The sequence below is a fragment of the Protopterus annectens genome, chromosome 8.part0 (assembly GCF_019279795.1).
Source record: "Protopterus annectens isolate FY-2018-M chromosome 8.part0, PAN1.0, whole genome shotgun sequence".
Classification (NCBI taxonomy): Eukaryota; Metazoa; Chordata; order Ceratodontiformes; family Protopteridae; genus Protopterus; species Protopterus annectens.
In genome coordinates, this window is record NC_056741.1 from 914690698 (window position 1) to 914709136 (window position 18439).

General features: G+C 40.7%; 1 protein-coding gene across 1 annotated transcript in view; it reads right to left on the reverse strand.

The window, feature by feature from the left end:
* LIN37 (lin-37 DREAM MuvB core complex component) overlaps positions 1–18439 on the reverse strand; it is a gene marked incomplete in the record, with an annotated part of 817002 nt that overhangs the window by 112492 nt on the left and 686071 nt on the right.

The window sequence follows — 18439 nt, forward strand, 5'->3', positions numbered from 1 at the left end:
AGTTTTGAAGTTGTGCTGGGACAACAGAAGAGGCACTAGAGGTAGGATCCATGGTGGGGAATGCGTCAGGCTCTTCAGGAGTGGATACCAGTGTTGTCCTGGCCAGTCTGGACCAATGAGAATCATTTTCGGCCTCTCTGCTCTGGCTTTTAATAGAACTTTGGGCAGCAGAGGGAGAGGCGGAAAGGCATAGACTGTCAATGTTGTCCAATTGAAAGAAAGTGCGTCCACTTTCCAGGCCTGTGGATGATAGGTCCTTGAGCAAAATTTTTTCAATTGGTAATTTCTGTGGGTAGCAAAGAGATCTATGCCTGGCTGTCCCCATGCCTGAGTTATCATTGCGAAAACTTGAGGATGCAACTTCCATTCGTGTGGATCTGTCATATTTCTGCTTAGGCTGTCTGCCAGTGTGTTTTCCTTCCCTGGCAGGAATTGTGCCTGAAGTTGGATTTGCAATTCCAGAGCTGTGTTCCAAAGGGTCATGGCTAGTCTGCACAGGGGGTATGAATGAGTTCCCCCCTGTTTGTTTATGTACCACATCACTGTGGTGTTGTCTGTCCTTATCAATAGCTGGCCTGGATGCAGTAGGTCTTTGAAGGCCATAATAGCATTTTGCACTGCTAGCACTTCCTTTTGGTTGATGTGTAGGTGCTTCTCTTTTTGGGACCATTTTCCCTGAATGCACTGATCTGTCATGTGTGCCCCCCAGGCGTAGTCTGAGGCGTCTGTTGTGATGATTTGAGTTGCTTGAGGTATGCAGAAAGGGAGACCTATGTTTCTTTGGCATGCTTGAGCCCACCACAGAAATTCCTTTTGAAGACATGGAATGAGTGGTATAATTGTTTCCAAACTGTGGCTGTGTTGAGACCATATGTTTTTTAGGTACCACTGAAGTTTCCTCATATGCAGCTTTGCACATGGGATCAGCAGGATGCAAGATGCCATGAATCCCAGAGCCTGCAGGACTTTCCTTGCAGTCAGTCTGGTGAAGTTTGCTATTTTGCTGAAGTATTGAGATAGTTGCCCTTGTTTGTCTGGCGTGAGGTAGGCCATCTAGGTGTTTTGTATTCAAGCTGGCACCCAGGAAAATTATTGTTTGAGAGGGTATTAGTTTTGATTTCTTTTTGTTGACTGTGTATCTCAGAAAGCTCAACAGTTTTATTACAAACGCCAGGTGTTTCAGAAGTATGTCCTTGCTGTCCGCTTGGATCAGGCAGTCGCCCAGATATGGGTATATTTGTATTCCTTGAAGTCTGCAGAAGGCAATTACTGATGCCAAGCATTTCGTAAACACTCTGGGCGCAGTAGATAAGCCAAAGGGCAATGCAGAGAATTGATAATGGGTTGAACCTGCAAGAAATCTGAGGTATCTTCTGCAATCTTGTCTGATAGGGATATGCAGGTATGCCTCCTTGAGGTCCAATGTTACCAGCCAAGACTCCTTGCCCAGCATGGGAAGAAGCTGCTGTAATGTGAGCATCTTGAATTTTGGTACCTGTAAATATGTGTTTAGGATGGATAGGTCTAAAATAAGTCTCCAATCTTTGTCTTTCCTTGGTACCAGGAGTAGTCTGGAATAAAACCCTTGACCTTGTTCTTTTGCAGGTACCTCTTGAATAGCTTTCATGTCCATGAGAGCTGAAATTTGTTTTTGTGCCTCTGCCCTTTGATTTTGTGGCAGGTTTGGCATGCCTCTCATTTTTGGAAGGGTGTGAAAGTGGAATCTGTAGCCTCTGTCTATAATGCCCAGAATCCATTTGTCTTTTGTGACAATATGCCAATTTTTTGAGAATAATGCCAGTTTTCCACCTAAAGGTGCTGCCATTAAAGCTTTGCTTGGCAGGTAAAGGGGAAAGTCATTGTGTCTGCTTTCTGAATGACTGTGATCTATCTTCTCCACCTCTTGGGGTTGGTGCTTGCCATTGTCTGGCTCTGAATGATCCTTGAGATTGCCCTCTACCCCTCGGGCACCTGTATCTGCCTCTTTGAGGTCTGTCCGTGGTTGGAAAGGACCAATTTTTTGAAGGCCAGTTTCTGCTGAAACGTGGAGGATGTACCTGCAGGAAATCTTTCACTGTTTGCATTGATCTCGCCCTTTCCTCCATTTTCTTTAGTACCTCCTCAGCTTTAACACCAAACAATACATCTTTTTGAAGAGGTGCATCTAGTAATTTAGCTTTGACATGATCTGGTAAGGCTTGCTCTTAGAGCTAAGCATGTCTACGTATGACAGACCCTGTAACAGCAGCTCTACATCAGGCCTCTAAAGCATCAAAACCACACTGCAAGGTATGTTTACCCACTTGCTCTGCACTATGCAACAAATCCTGCAACTCTTTTAAATCTGGTTGTTCTGGTTGTGTCATTTTGCTTTTCAACTGAGATAACAAAAACTGTTGATACTTTAACATATGGAACTGACAGTTTAATCCCCTTATGGTTAAAGTGGCCGAGGTATACACCTTTTCCCCCCACCTTTCTAAAGCTCTGGAATCTCTCTCTGAAGGTAATGGGTTTTAGCAGTAGAGGCCTTAATTCCCTTGGGACCCTGTGAAATAGTTTCTGGGTCAGCAGTATGGCTTTTGTATAGGAACTGATGTGAATCAGGAACCCGGTAATACCGGTCTGGTTTAACAGGAGCTGGAGGTAAAGAATCTGGGTTGAGGCTGGCTTCTGTGTACACATCATCTAATATATCTAAGACAGGAGGGATAGCCAGAGGCCTATGCTGGGGGAGCAAGAGAAAATCCCTGAGCCTTTTCTTGGAATCTGAGTAATCTTGGCCTTCCCAGTGAAAGTGTTCCCTCAAAGTATGTAGGGTTTCCCCAAAAGAGTAGTCCTCAGGGGAGACCGAGGGAATAGACTCCTCTGCATCAGAGTCTTCAAAAGGAGAATATGTATATTCCTGGTCCTCAGAATGTTCAGAGGTAATAGAGGCTTGATCTGAGGAAGGGTAGTCTTCCTCTAATCTGGGCCTTTTGTCCGGGGGGGGGGGGGTTGAGAACCCCTGATAAGAGTAATCAAATCCTCAGCCATTTTAAGCATCTGTTTTTTTAGGCATGGGGCCTTGAGAGGGGGTCTAAGGTCCTTGTTTTTTAGTTTTCATGACTGCTTTAGATTTTGTGAAAGCCTTAATAGAGAAGGAGGAAGGCCTGAAGACACCTTGAGAAGTGGCAGGCCTGTCTAAACACTGAGTTTCCCCGCCAAGAGTGGCGTCGGTATCTGTAGTCGGAATGGGGGCCGAGGAGCCTGCGACCTCGGGCAAAGAAGACACCGGTAATGAAGTGTCATCGGTACTCAGGGGCTGCGTAGGCGCCTCGCTGAGAACTGGAGAACCGGTAGTCGGCCTTAGCGTGGTGTCAGTAGAAGTCGCGGACCTCGTATGTCGGTCCTTATCTTTGCGTCTTTTACTCAAAACAGGAGTCGGAGTATCAGACGACATAATATAATTAAATTTTTTACCAAAATAGTGATGGGCGAACTCCGCCCGACGCTTAATGGTGCGTTTGTTGAATCTAGCACAAAAACGGCAGGCCGAGACATCGTGGTCTGGGCCTAAGCAAGGAATACAGAAAGAGTGGAAATCCTTATGCGGTTATTTGCTTCCCACATGAAATGCAATTATTAACTTTGTCTGACATCGGTCTGAGGCAAGAAAAGTTTCCCCAACGGGGTACTTGGCTTTCAAGAAGACTTCGGCTGAAATATTTTCGTAAATCTCAGGAGCTGGCCGACCGGCACTTGCGAACTGCTTCTGCTTTGGGCACCGCGTGGCAAGAAAGACTGAAGAAGATGGCGTCAGCTGGCTCTTTTATACCCCTGCCCTACTGACGTCAGGGAAGAAGCGACGGCAACCGACGCTGGACCTAGACTTTGAAATTCGGCCGACCGAGGACCCGCCTGACGGCAGGATAACCCATCTGTTATGACTGCAGCTGTATGCACGATGAACATCCTCAAAATCCATTATTTATCTCACCAAGAGGGATAGACATCCAAGATATGCATTGAGTTTAGATGCATGTAAAGCATTTGACGAAGTTAACTGGTCTTTTCTATTCGCTGCTTTATCTCAGCTCAATTTCCCTAAAGAGTTCATTAACCTTGTTAAAACGCTTTACAATAGTGCGCAAACGTACCTTTATATCAACAAAACAGTTTCACCCCCTATAAAAATCTCAAATGGAACTAGACAGGGCTGCCCTCTTTCTCCCCTTCTTTTTAATCTCTACATCGAGCCTCTTTTCTTATCCATCTCACAAAATACCTTTCATTCAATCACTAGGATTCTAAACATTAAGGTATCCCTATACGCCTTTGCGGATGATTTAAATATATATTTTGAACACCCTAATACCGATTTGGGAAAAATAATCACATCCATCAACACATACTCAATGGAATCAGACTATAAAATAAATCAAAAGAAATCTCATATATTTCCTATTAACCCCCTAAACCATAAAGAAAGTTACTTACTCCCCCTTTAACACAATCTACTCCTGTAAATATCTTGGAATTTGGTATGACCATGATCACCCATCAATACTACAGGAAAATCTTCTCAAATCATGGTCATGTATCTCACAGGATTTGCATAGATGGAAACACTTAAAACTATCTTTGTTATCTAGAGTAGTCATAATTAAAATGAAAATTCTTCCAAAACTCCTGTATCATCTTAATGCATCTATGACAAATATTCCTAACTCCTTTTTTCTTAGAGTAAATAAAGAACTTGCGAAATTTATCTGGTTCCCCAAAATGGTCAGAATAAATTATCCTAGATTAGCCTATCCCAAGGATAAAGGAGGTTTGAACCTTTCAGACTTTCAGTTATATTTCAAGATAATCTCTCCTAACGGAATCTTCCAAATATCAAATTTCTGCGCAGACAGAGAAACATGGACCCCTTCGTGGGTGAAACTGTAGCATAGTCATGTATTAAAAACGGTATCAATCTCAAAGCCCTCCCCTTCATACTTCCAACAAACTTTAGAAACTTAGAGATAAGCTACATCTTAAAACATAACATTAAAATATTACAAGAACTCTTAAATTCTCTCAACCTGGACAAAGCTTTTTTTCTCCTAAAACCAATTCATATGAACCCAAACATGAAACTGAACAACAGAATGTTAAACCTAATGGATTTCTTGCGGTTGAAAGATTGCTCTGTATGGGATACTTATAAATATAAAGATAAATCATTACAGGACTTAAAAATGACGTTAAGGGTAAATAACAAATACACTATTATTCTAAGACAGGTTGGGGAAATCATAATGAGTAAAACCAGAAATGTTCTTGTCAACGAAGCTGATATATCTAGCGTGGAGACAATTATTAAAAATCTATCCCGTAGGAAAAATATAGTGTTATCTACCTATAAACTGATCACCCTCATTAAATATGAACCAATATATTTTTTTTCTAAATGTTGGGATCAACATGGAATCTCACTTTCGAGAACAGAAACTTAGAGCAATCAGATTCACTAACAGGTTGTCTCCCTTCAAAAAGTCATTATATACTCAATTAATGAACACCACCACCACCTACTACACTCCAGCTAAGTTTAATAAGTTCAATCTCAATCTCTCTCCAGCCTGCCCATGTTGCTCATTTCCACAAGTGGATATCTTGCATGTTTTATGGTTTTGTAAATACTCCCATGAGCTTTGGTGCTTCCTTAAGGTACGCTTGGAGAAAATGGATTACCATAAGTCAACTTTATCTTGGGAAATGGATGTCCATATCACAGACATTAAATTTATGAAGCTTGTGTTTCACATCTTAATTACCATATGCTCATTAGTCAAGCTGTACATAACCAAAAAATATGTAGACTGCACCAAATTATCATGGGTAGGTTTTAGAGATATGGCAATCAGTTAAATTTCCTCTCAAAAACTTATTATAAGAAGTGTTAACAAACAAACTTATTAGAATCTTTGGAGAATTTTATTTGACCACATTCTTGCAGACTTGACTAATTCTTTGTAAACATCTAAATAAGTAACTCGTGTATTAGCCTTTATTCTCCTCTTAGTCCATGTAGTTTCTGATACTAATCTATTGTCACCTTTCCTTCTTTATTGCATCCACTTGAAATTGATGTTTTGGTGACACTTATTTTATTTACTTTTTTATTTATTTAACATTTGTTAACCGGAAAAGTCCGACTTGGAACAAAGCCAATTTTCAGCGGAGGCCCGGGGAGAAAGGCTCCAGATTCCTTATACATAGTGTATATAGTTAATGTTGATTTAAGCCCGTTAATGTTTGTGTTTTTAGTGTCTGTTTTTTGAAGATTATGTCTTACCATACAATTCACTGCCAGTTCTTTATTGTGCTTGTATAGGAATACATGAATCAATAAAAACTTTATTTGAAAAAAAAAAAAAGAATAAATGCCTTTGTACGGTCATCTTTATCAGAAAATGCAGCCTGTAAGAAAATGTCGTACTCTTGCTCAAACACTTTCCAGCTCTCAGCAATATTACTGTCAAACACAAGTGCACTGGGTTTTCAAAATCTGTCTGCCATGCCCAAAAAGTATACACAAACACACTGAAAACATGGCCCTTGTAATTATGTACGAAAAAAACAGTGCTGTGAGCTTGTAACAACATTCAAATGCAGAATAAACTCTTCGAAATACTTTGAGAAATATGTCTTGTAATGACTGTACTTTGCGAAATATGCCTTATAATGGCTGTACTTTTGTGAACTAGCTTTACTATAACACTGCACAAACATGCAAACACTTTATACACTTTTGATAACTCGAATATCTTTGCTTAATATGAAAAATACATGCCTTGCAAAAATGCGATTTGTTTCCCTCTTATTTTATTCGTTTTTATGGAATTCGAACTTTATTTCAATTATTTTCTGTAGTAATTTGAATATTTTATCATTATTGTACATATTAGTTTATGCGAATATCACTTAGAAGCTCTGTATGCCTCCTTTCATATTATGTGAAAAAGAAATAGTGCTGAGCAAGTTTTAATATTTGAAATTAGTTTCTAACCTGTTTTATGAAGTTTACACATTTTAGGGATGATTCACTCCTTTATATTAGCTGTGCGTCTCTCAGTCTTGCTTCTGGATCCCATTCTGACACCATGTCGCTTGTTCGTCTCTAATACATATAACAAGAAGACTGGGGGTTTCATTTAGATGCTTTAATACAGAGAAACGCATCAGGATGGAGAGCAGCATCATAAAATACGAACAAACTAGTTAACAGACACCCTTACATACATAAATGCTTACATCTCAACAGCTTACTACAAAATGGCAGACTTGTACATGCTCAGTATTTATAAACTTGTGCAAGCACTTGGATAGCTTCTTAAAGGTATATACACACATACTGATCTACACCTAGGTTGATAAGGAGATTTCTTACCCACATAAAAGATGCCTTCCACTTTTTAGAACAGTCTGCAACATAAGCCAATCTTCTAAATAAGGAAAAAAAAAAGTGAACATCCTGTAATTTACAATGGGCTAACAATGTGGCTTGACACTTTGTGAGCACCCCTGGAGCAAAATATAAATCAAAGGGAAAAGTAGAGAACTGAAAAAACTGTAAATTATGTGCTAATATGAATGCGATGCTAAGCAGCCTTTAAATCAAGTATTCCAAAAATCAGAATCCCTGCACAATCATTTCAATAAACGTATACCAGAATCAGGCCAGAACCAAATCAAAAAAATAACCTGACTGGGTGTAATCCAAACAAACAGGTTGTACAACAAATTAAAAAAGGTCATAGCCAAGATTAGGAAGTGTTACACCCAAGCATGATAAAAACACTTTAAATCTAAACAAACAAGGGGGCAAATTAAGTTTGCTAAAGCCACATTTGAGGAAAAGATGTCCTCCACGGCAAAGGACAACCACAAGGCTTTCATTATCTATGTAGAAACCTCAAAGGCAGCATACAGTAATGTGCAGAAATAACTGTAAATGAAACAACTAACACAGAACCAAAAGATATAGCAAATCTGCTAATCAACAAATTCAGCTCCAATTTGAACCTGCTCTCTCCCCCAGCTGCCCCTCAAGGAAATGCCATCAAACTACGCCGCCCCCAACAATCACTAGTAAGCAGGTTCTAGCTGTGTACTCCAAGGACAAAATCACTGCATCGATGGGCCCTGTTAACATCCTTGGATGCCTCCTAAATTGCCTGAACCTTAACCTAATAGGACCACTGGAATCACTGTTTAACCACAGCTTCCAGACCATCTTTGTGCAACAAGAATGGAGAACTGCAACAGTCATTCCCTTGTACAAGGATGAGCCATCAATGGACCCCGGGAGCTATAGACCCATAAGTCTGACTAGTCTCATATACAAAGCCACAGAAAGAATTATCATGGAAATGATTAATAAGAGTATAGAAAACCTTTAAACCTGGATCCAGCCCAGTTTGGTTTTGTCAAGGGCAGATCATGCCTATTCTGTGGACTTCTTTGAGGAGGTTAACAAAGCAATGGATGAGGGCAAAATGGTGCATACTGCACACCTAGACTCGAGTAAGGTATTTGATATAATACTCCACTCGGGCATTGTACACAGACCCATGAATATAGGCATAAACTCCTATGTTACGCACTGGATAGTCAGTTGGCTCTCAAATAGGACCTAGGAAGTTAGGATAGGGGAGACCACCTTCACAAAGAGGTTGGTCACTAGCACTTCCCTCAAGGCTCTGTACTGGGTCCACTCTTTTAGGCACCTACTTCCTGGAAGTCAGGGCCGATGCCAAAGGCACCTTTCTGACCAAGTATGCAGATGACTGCAGTCAAAGAATCCCCCCCAAAAGACTAACATCCCACAGGAAGGGCTAACACCGACAAATGAATGTTGCCAAAGCCATGTCAAACTCCATACCAAGAAATGTATAATAGTACCCTTTGGGAAGTCAGCCACCCTAGGAAATTAACTCATTCATAGCACACCCCAAGAGTAAAACTAGTTGCCCGGTATTTGGATATGCATGTAGACAGTAACCTGACTTTCGACCAACATGCATCAAAGCTAGTAAGGAAATCATTCTATGTTGCTTAACGTATACGCAAGTGCATGGCACCTAGGTCCAAGAAAGTATCTTTCCACTGTATTCCACCCTCATCAGGCCTATCACTGTGTACAACATACCCTTTGGTATGCACGTGTAACACCTGAAATGTCCACAGACGCTCCTCACAAAAAGAATACAGGGCATAAACAGCATGCCCTATGCAGATTGCCTCAGAGCCATGTCTCTATACTCCAGCTTCCTAAAGATGGTTGAGAGGCAATCTATGCCTGGCATACAAGCATGGGTGCCGGAACCATAGACCCAGGGGGAGCCCCCCCCCCCCCCACACACACACACACTTTTACAGCTGCAAGACCTGTCGGGAAATTAATGAAGTGGAGTTTTCACGCTAACGTGGATTCGCACGGAGAAGGTAAACTAACTAAACTAGCTGCTCTTCTTCTCTTATTGCTCTGTGTTACAGGAGTTACACTGCTGCTGTTCTGTTGGTGCTGCCAGAGCCAGAGTCACGCCATTAAGGAGAGTTTTGTTCTGTGTGTGTGTGTGTGTGTGTGTGTGTGTGTGTGTGTGTGTGTGTGTGTGTGTGTGTAAAATGCCCCAGTTAGGTATCCCTGGTGGCTAGGGTCACTCAGGCTCAAACAAGAGCCTGAATTCTCTACTCATACCACCACTTGTGATTCAGGGATTTGAGTCCATAGCTCTCAACTGTCCAGATTTTCACAGAATATTTGGCTCATACTTTTGGTCCATTCCTTTTAAACTTTGTGGTTTTCTGGCAATTCAGTGAGAACTGAATTTACTAAATAATAATAGCCCTTTATGTTTCAGTCTTCCTATCTTTCAGGAAACACATGGTAACACAAAACACTTTATTTTAGAAACTAAGATTATACAAGCAATATTTAAAATGTGTCCCTGGTTTTGGGCTTTTGCCCCTCCCAAATAAATTTTGGCTTTTTCCAGATTTCTTGTGCTGCAAAATTGAGAGATTTAGTTGAGTGTCAAGTGGATTTTTCAAGGACCTGAAAGCTTCAGGGGAAGAGAAGTTTAGTGGTACTTATTCTAAATCATTTGCATTGTTAGTATCACAACAGCTAGTATACTTACTTTTGATGCATATAGCTGTGGGTTCTTTTCCCACAGTATGCAGATGGATCACTGATACTGTACTGTGTTGTTCTTTAAAGGGAGTGGATGCTGCAGCCCTATGAATGTCCTCCTTTGGAGGAGTTACCTAGTAACTATGTTTCCGATATCAGTTTGCCATCCATTTTCCATTGCAAAATTATTAGCTTTCCATTTTTTTTATGTAGCACAGGCAATTTATTCTTCAAAGGCAACAGGCACTTTATTTGTAGATGAAACAATGAAATATAAAGTGGTTTGCTAGCAGCAACCTCTTCATTACTTACATATCCCTTTAATGTGGAATTATTTAGATGACTTACTTCTGCAGAGATTTTGCATATTTACTGATATTGGTGGATTGTAATGACAGAAGTTTGAGTGGCCTTTGACGGTTGACATTTTCTGAAATGGGTAGTTTTGTCATTATTGGTTCATACATTTTGTTTCATTGCTTACTACGAGACTGTTCCAAGCTACAAATTTAAAACACATTCTAACAAGTGCTGCTGTATATTATACAAGGCATATAATTTAATACAATAAGGTTAATACAATCAGGAAGGTGAAGCAAAGAACACATACATGTATGCTTGCTCACAGGATGCAGGAGATCAAAATAGGGGAAGAGACCAGTCACCAATGGAGTCCCCCAGGGTTCGGTGCTGAGACTTTTTCTGTTTGGCATATACATCTCAAAAGTAAAAGGAAATACCAAAGGCCTTCGGCTGACTAAATTTGAGATGACTGCAAGCTAGGTGCAGTTATTGAATCCCCAAATGACTTGACCATCATGCAGGAAGGTTTGTCCCAAACAATAACTGGTGCCAGAATCATGAATTGAAACTAAACTCCAAGAAATACATTACTGTATCCTTTGGGCAGTCATATACTGCCAAACTGACAGTGCTCCTTGAGAACTGACCCAGTTGTTTGGCATTTGGGAACTTGTGTGTACAGTGACCTAACTTTTGACCAACATGTGCCCAGAGTCATAAGAAAGTCTTTCTATATTGCACGGCTTATAAACAAATTGATTGTGACTAGATTTAGAGATGTTATTTGTCCCCTTTTACAAAGCCCTCATTAGGTCAACCATTTTGTATAATGCCCACTTTGACATTTATCTGTCCAAACCCATGCAACAATTGGAATACCCACAGAAATACCTTACTAAAAGGATACAAGTCCTAAACAATAGGTCTTGCATGGACCACCTCAAAGATTTATCACTATACTCAGTATGCTACAGAGTGCTTAGAGGTGACATGTCTGGCATACAAGGCATCCTCTGACCTAATTCAGATGGACCTAATGAACATCATCAAGTCAAATGACATCAGAAATACTCAGTCCAGGTATCTAAACTGAATGTTGTGGAGAGATGGATATATATTCAGCAAAGACTATCCATTCTAGTACAACAAAGCTCATCCCTATCCATATTCAAATGCAACTTAGATCTAAGGATGGGTAATAGAAAATGTATTCCAGGAATGCCCTTCATGCCACTAATGGATAGAGGCACTTCCTAAATGCTGCATCCCTTACATGTGTCCCTTCAAATTATCTATGGTATGATCACGGTTATTCTCACTAGGGTTAATATACAATTATTAGCCATGGGATAGGCAAGACCAATCAGGAAATGTTAATTCAAGCACCAAAAGGGAAATTGGCTAAGCTTAAAATGTCTTCCAAGTGAACCTATGTTGTGGTAGTAAACAGTTTTAAACATTTGCCTTTTTTAGATCACTAAGTGCCCCTCTCGTCCTCACCCCCCCCCCACCACCACCCAGTCTTCAACAGCTTCTGGCACCTCTGCATACAAAGCATTCCTGGACCCACTATGATGGACGTTTTGCATATTCACAAAATGAATAGCATCAGAATTACTTGATCTAGGGATTTAAACTTTGCTTGCAACATAAATAGGACACATTGGAGGGACAAGTATACTTCGCAGAGAATTCCCCTTCTCTACAACAGGCTTTCCATCTATGTGAAACAGAGCTCTTCCCTAACCCTATTCAAGAGAAACCTGGACCAGCAAATAAGAAATTGAAAATACACCCCGGGTGTATCATCGTATGTCTGCAATGGACTAAGGCAGCCTGTCCATCTTGCCCTAGCTTACTTACACCCTTTAGAATAACCACTAATGCACATAAACTTATGGGATTACAACTGGAATGCTTGGCTAGGCTTACAAAGGGCCCCAGTAGTCTTTAGCCTAGTATATACCTATGAACATATGACAGGTTTGAGGAATGCCACAGAAGTAATTCCAAATGACTGGACTACCTTTTTCATCTTTGGAAGGTGTCCTCCTTTTTATTTGAACCTTCCTGACACTATTTTTTTTAATTGCTTATAAAAAGCTTGTTGAAACTGCAAGTTTTCATTCATTCCTCAACGTATGGGACAGATTCCCCAGCTACCTGAATTCCTGGGTGGACTCTAAGGAAGGACATTCCTGAATACTGTTGAGCCTAAGGCCACTCTTCTGCTTGAGACCAGATCTAGTTTGTAATGAATGATAAAGGTATGAGGATTTGACCAAGTAGCAGCTGCACTAATATCGTCCATGGATGCTCTAGACTGGAATACAGTGAAAGAAGCCACAGATCTAGTTGAATGAGCCTTTAATGATTTTGATAGAGGAGATCCAATTTAGTGTAGACAAATGCGATACAATCCGTCACCCATCTGGCTAGAGTTACCTTTGCAATTGATTCACCCATCTTGTGATGTGCAAAGGAAACAAACAGCTGGTCTATCTTTATAATTTGTTTTGTTTTGTGCAGTTAGAAATGCAATAGTCTATGAACATCCACCATGTGCAGCATATAGTCTCTTACATTTCTAAAGTTTGGGAAAAATACTGGCAGGTTAATGGCTTGGTTAATGTTGGATTCTGACACCACTTTAGGTAGGAAGGAAGCATTGGTACGCAATGTGAGCCTGTCCTTGTGGAAAATTAAATATGGAGGCTTAGAAGATAATGCTTGAAGTTCGGAAATTCTTCTAGAATATGTAATTGCAATTAAAAAGATAGTCTTCCAGGTAAAGAATTTTAAATCACATTTAGCTGTGATAATTGATGAATTAGTGCTTCATTAAATAAACTTGGTAAAAATTCAAGAACACAATGTATCGGGGCTAAGAAAGGTCCTATCTGATTCTGCTCTACCTAATAAACAAATCTTCTCCATTTACTTCTGTAGATATTTCTTGTAGGAGATTTATGGGAAGATAACAGAATGGAATGGACAGGCAAAGAGCATCGTCTGCCTGGCTATTACTGGAAATGGAGAAACCATGCAGTCAGTTTGAGGATTGAGATGTCTGGGTGAAGCAGGCCTGTCGGTGAGACAGAACATCTGGAGTGAGATCCAGAATCCAAGGTGGGTACAAAAAGGAGGCCAAAAGAAGGGAAACCAAATTTGCTGAGGCCAGTAAGGTGCTACAAAAGGATGACTTTGGTCTTCAACATGGCTGCTTTCCGGAGGAATTTGGCAATTAAAGGAGTTGGGGGATAAGCATACATAAGGCCGGGGGAGCCAATCATGGAATACAGCATCTCTCTGTGTCTCCCCTGGTGGGGGGATTAATGTAAAGAAGATGCTACACTTGTTTAGGGCAGATGCAAAGAGATTGCAGCAAGGCTGGCCCCACTCACGGAAAATCATGTCCATCACTTTGCTGCTGAAAGACCACTTGTGAGGTAGTAAGATGGACCTGCTCAGTTTGTCTACTATCATGTTGGTCTTCCACTGAATATGCATCGTGCTTACAAAGTGGTTGGAAGAAATCACCCATTGCCACACCATCAGGGTTTCATGACACAGGGGGGTAAGATTTGGTTCCCCCTTGTTTATGTGCCAAACTACTGACATGTTGTTTGTTTGGATCACAATTGTTTTGACAGGGAGAGAGTTTTAGAAAGCTTGCAATGCCAAAAACAAGGTTCTCAATTCCAGAATAGTGATACGCAAATTGGAATCCTCAGGGGACCAAGTGCCTTGGACTGTCTTCCCCAGAAAATGCCCCCCACCCAATCTGGGAAGCATCCGTGGTCACTGTGGCCTTGGGCTGAGGGAGATTGAAAGGACAGCCTACCAGCAGTTGCTGTGACTGCATCCACCACGAAAGATATCACTTGCATACTGGAGTTATTGTTATCTTCTTCAACACAGTTTGAGAGAAAATTGGCCACTGTGTTAAGTAGCATCCATTGCAGAATTCTCATGAGATATCTTGCTAAAGGAACTAAGACTATTGCTGCTGACATTGATCCCGTCTGTAAAAGCAACCAGGCTGAAATTTTGGCAATGCAAATAATTTTCTTGACCTGATTTCTTATTGTTTATACTCTCGAAAAGGGAAGAGATGCTACCATAGATACTGTGTTGAACACTGCTCCTATGAATTCCAGTGTCTGACTCGGTTGTAATTGTGACTTGTTGTGATTGGCACTTATTCCAAGATTTGAACAAGTCTGCAACACTTAATCTCATGCCTGTACCAACTGATGCCTGGTTGGAGTGGTAATGACAATAAAATAAAGGTCCAGGCCACCAATGGAGACAAAACTTTTATAAAACCACACAGATTAGTGCTTTCATCTTGAGGCAAGACTTCTTCAGATAATACAATAGATCATTGCACTATTAACAGCTAACACAAAACACCTAATAAAGGATTCTTGGGAATTCCTAAGTAAGTTAACTAAGGATGTGTGGAGTGAAAGTTGTAGTTTCCTTACAATAGACGTTAAGGATATTTTTACATGTATCCCGAGACATGAAGGGTATGAGTTTTTTAGTGACAGTCTTTATAAGTATACCACTTTATCTAAGGATCAAATTCAACTGACCTTGGAACTTTTGGAGGTGGTACTTGACCACAATTACATAAGTTTTCAAGGGGAATATTTTCAGCAAGTCAGTGGGGTAGCTATGGAGGCAGCTTGTGCCCCCCCGTATATGCTAATCTAGTGATATTGGAGTGGGAAAATAGATTTATTTTCAACTGTCAGTTCCAGGAAAATATACGTCTTTATTTGAGATTTCTTGACGATATTTTTGTGTTATGGGAGGGGACTAAAGACACTGTGGAATTGTTTATGCAATATTTAAACACATGTACTTCTTTCCTCACCTTTACACACACCTGGAACGACGTTAGTATTAATTATCTCGAAACAACCATTTTTCACACTAGTGATGGATTTAAATCCAGGATTTATCACAAAAGCACTTGGTGCAATAGTTATTTGCATTATACCAGCCATCATCCTCAGTTTCAGAAAAAAAGCCTCATTAAAGGTCAGGCTGTGAGGGTCACAAGGATGACCTCTGATAAAAGATGAATTAGTTGGGAAACTTATATTCCTTGGTAAGACATTTGTAGAAAGGGGTATCTTGTGGACCTGGTACATGATGTGTTAGATGAAATTTATAGAGGATGGGGTACGAAATATAAGGCCCTGTTGGGTCAACCTCTAACCACTTTTGTAAAAAGAAAAGATGATAAAAAATTTCATAGGGCATGTGTCACAGAATTTAGTACATTTTCTGATACATTTATTCACATAGTTAGAGCCAATTGGAGTGTGTTTAAAACTAGCAAAGAGTTATATGATGTAGTAGGTTGTGAACCTACATTTTCCTTTAAAACGGAAACATTTCAAAAGATTGTTTGAACAAGTGGACAGGCACAATAGTATAGTAAAAAGGGCTACTGGCTAATGTGGTAATTGCAGCCAATGTTCTTATATTATAAAGGACGATTGTATATGTTTAAACAATGGCATGAATAGCATTGTGAGATTTTGCAAAGGTAATTGCAATACTAAGATGATAGTATATCTGGCTATATGTGTTAAGTGCCCCGCATTCTATATAGGAAAGACAGAGAGAGTATTTAAGGATAGAATGTATGAGCACTTGCATTATATACGGATTGGAAAAGAAACTAGTGCTTTGTTTAAACATTCAGTAGTATGTTCTTCATTTACTGGCTTTAAATTTGGCATCATTGATGTGGTAAAAATTAATTCTAGGGGAGGTGATATTAAAAATGTACTGTTGAATAGAGAGTTAAAGTGGCAGCTTAGGCCGATGTCTAATATTCCTCCTGGTTTAAACGAATACATAACCATTAAGCCAGTATTAACAGCTAAGGCTGTAAGAATTTAGTTAATTTAATTATTTCACATTTTTAATTGTTGCTCAAGTCAGGGAATTTTTTGCAATGGTATTACCTATATGGTTAAACGTTGTGACTACATATGTATTTACGTGTGCACATATGTTTCACATTTTATTTTACTTTGTATTAGACTTGTGTGTCTTTAAATTTTAACTGGGTTTAATTGAAAGGGTTTTATAAGCAATGTGGAGTGGTAATGAGCCAGTCATCTAAATATGGAAACACCCAGAATCCCTGCAGTCTCAAGTGAGCTGATACTATTGCCATACACCTGGTGAACACTCTGGGATATGTGGTGAGGTCAAAGGGCAGTACTCCAGATCATCTGTTCATTTTTGTGTGATAGTACGTGTTCTGATGGTCTATCGAGCACATCCAGTTGTCCTTGCCCAGAAATGGCAAAATGGACTAAACCATGACCATCTGGAACATTGTGTGTCAAACCAATTTGTTCAACAGACTAAGATCTAAAATCGGTCTCCAGTCCCGTTTTCCTTGGCACTAAAAAGAATTTTGAGTAAGTTCCAGAATCTATTCAGACTGGAGGGGCCTCTTGGATGACATTTTTTCTAGCAGCTTTTGTATTTCCAGTGCTGCTGCTTTCCCCTGAGTGTATGGAACATTGGGGATTTTCTTGGGTAATGGGGGTGGAAGGGAAAAGGGAATAATATAATATGGGGGCATCTTTGGCCATTACTACTCCCCCCTCTGCCTCTGGGGGAACTAGGGAACTACCTCCACGTATGTCATGGAAAGCACCCTGAGACTTCCTGAACCACATCTTTCGACCTCCCTGTTGATTCCTGGAAAAGGTCCATTGGGGGATCAAAATCATCGCCCACTGCAGACAGGGTCTTAACGTCCTTCTCACACCCGGAGTGTGTGTCTTTTACTATGGGGCCAAACAAAAAAGAACCATCAAAGGGAGCACTGACAAAAGACGACTTGAAGGGCACCACAAAATCACACAGGTGCATCCAGGCATGCCTCCTGATGGAAATGCCTGAATCCGCAGCCCTTGAGGTGCCTTCTGCAGCATGCAAGATAAGCCTCAAGGACGAATTTGCAACAGATTGAAGTGTTGCCAACTATAAGACTACAGAAGATTGAGCCTCTGCATTTGTGGCGCCTGAAAGGGAGTTTGAAAGTTCCTTAATCTAGTCCCTTTGCAATCTTGTGAAGTGTGCAAAGTAGTTCAACAATCAGAGAAAAAAATGTTGCTGAAGCATACATTCACTTCCCAAATCTGTCCAGTGCCCAAGATTCTCTATTAGGGGGATGGACAGTGAAACTCTGTTCCACGAGTTCCTTCTTTGTAGCATGACCATTGCATCAACTGGTACTCACTCCAATGCTCTCTTCCTACAGGTGGAGCTAGAATCCTGTCTGGTCTCTTGGAGATCGGCAGATATCATATCAAGCTCCTTCCACTCCAGCTTAGAAACCAAATCAATGAGTTCATCAATGGGCAGAGTGACCAAGGAGGTAGATGGGCCATTCCCGAAATTTTACAGAAATAATGACTCTTCAGGAGTTAGGTTTTGGGCAGAACAGCCATCCTTCTGTTTAAGGATCTCAAAGAAGTCTCCAAATGAGACATTGGGTGATGATTTGGGAGACCGTTCTCCCTCATCAAAATCAGTTTCCTTGGTGCTGGACTCCTGGGGGGAGTCCAAGTGCCTTCTCTTGCATGTCCATTTCCTAGGGACTTCTTTGGTGGGATGATCCAGAGAAGTATTAGAAGAGATAACAGAATCTGGCTTGGTGGTCTGGAAGCTCTGGTCTGGTTGTCCTAGTGGAGTACAATGTTTAAAATCATGTTGCAAAGTCAGCTGAGATGTCTAAAAAGGATCCAAGGGAAAGGACCCATCTGACCTGCCAGAGCAGAGAAAACCCTCTTCACAACCTTAAAGGAGAACCACTCTCAAGATGAGGAAGCCAATGGAGCCAAGAAAGTGGGTTTCTGGCCTGTCATCTCCCTCTGCTCTGAGAGCCTCCCCCTCCCCCCCGAAGCGGAAGCTGGAGCTTAGCTG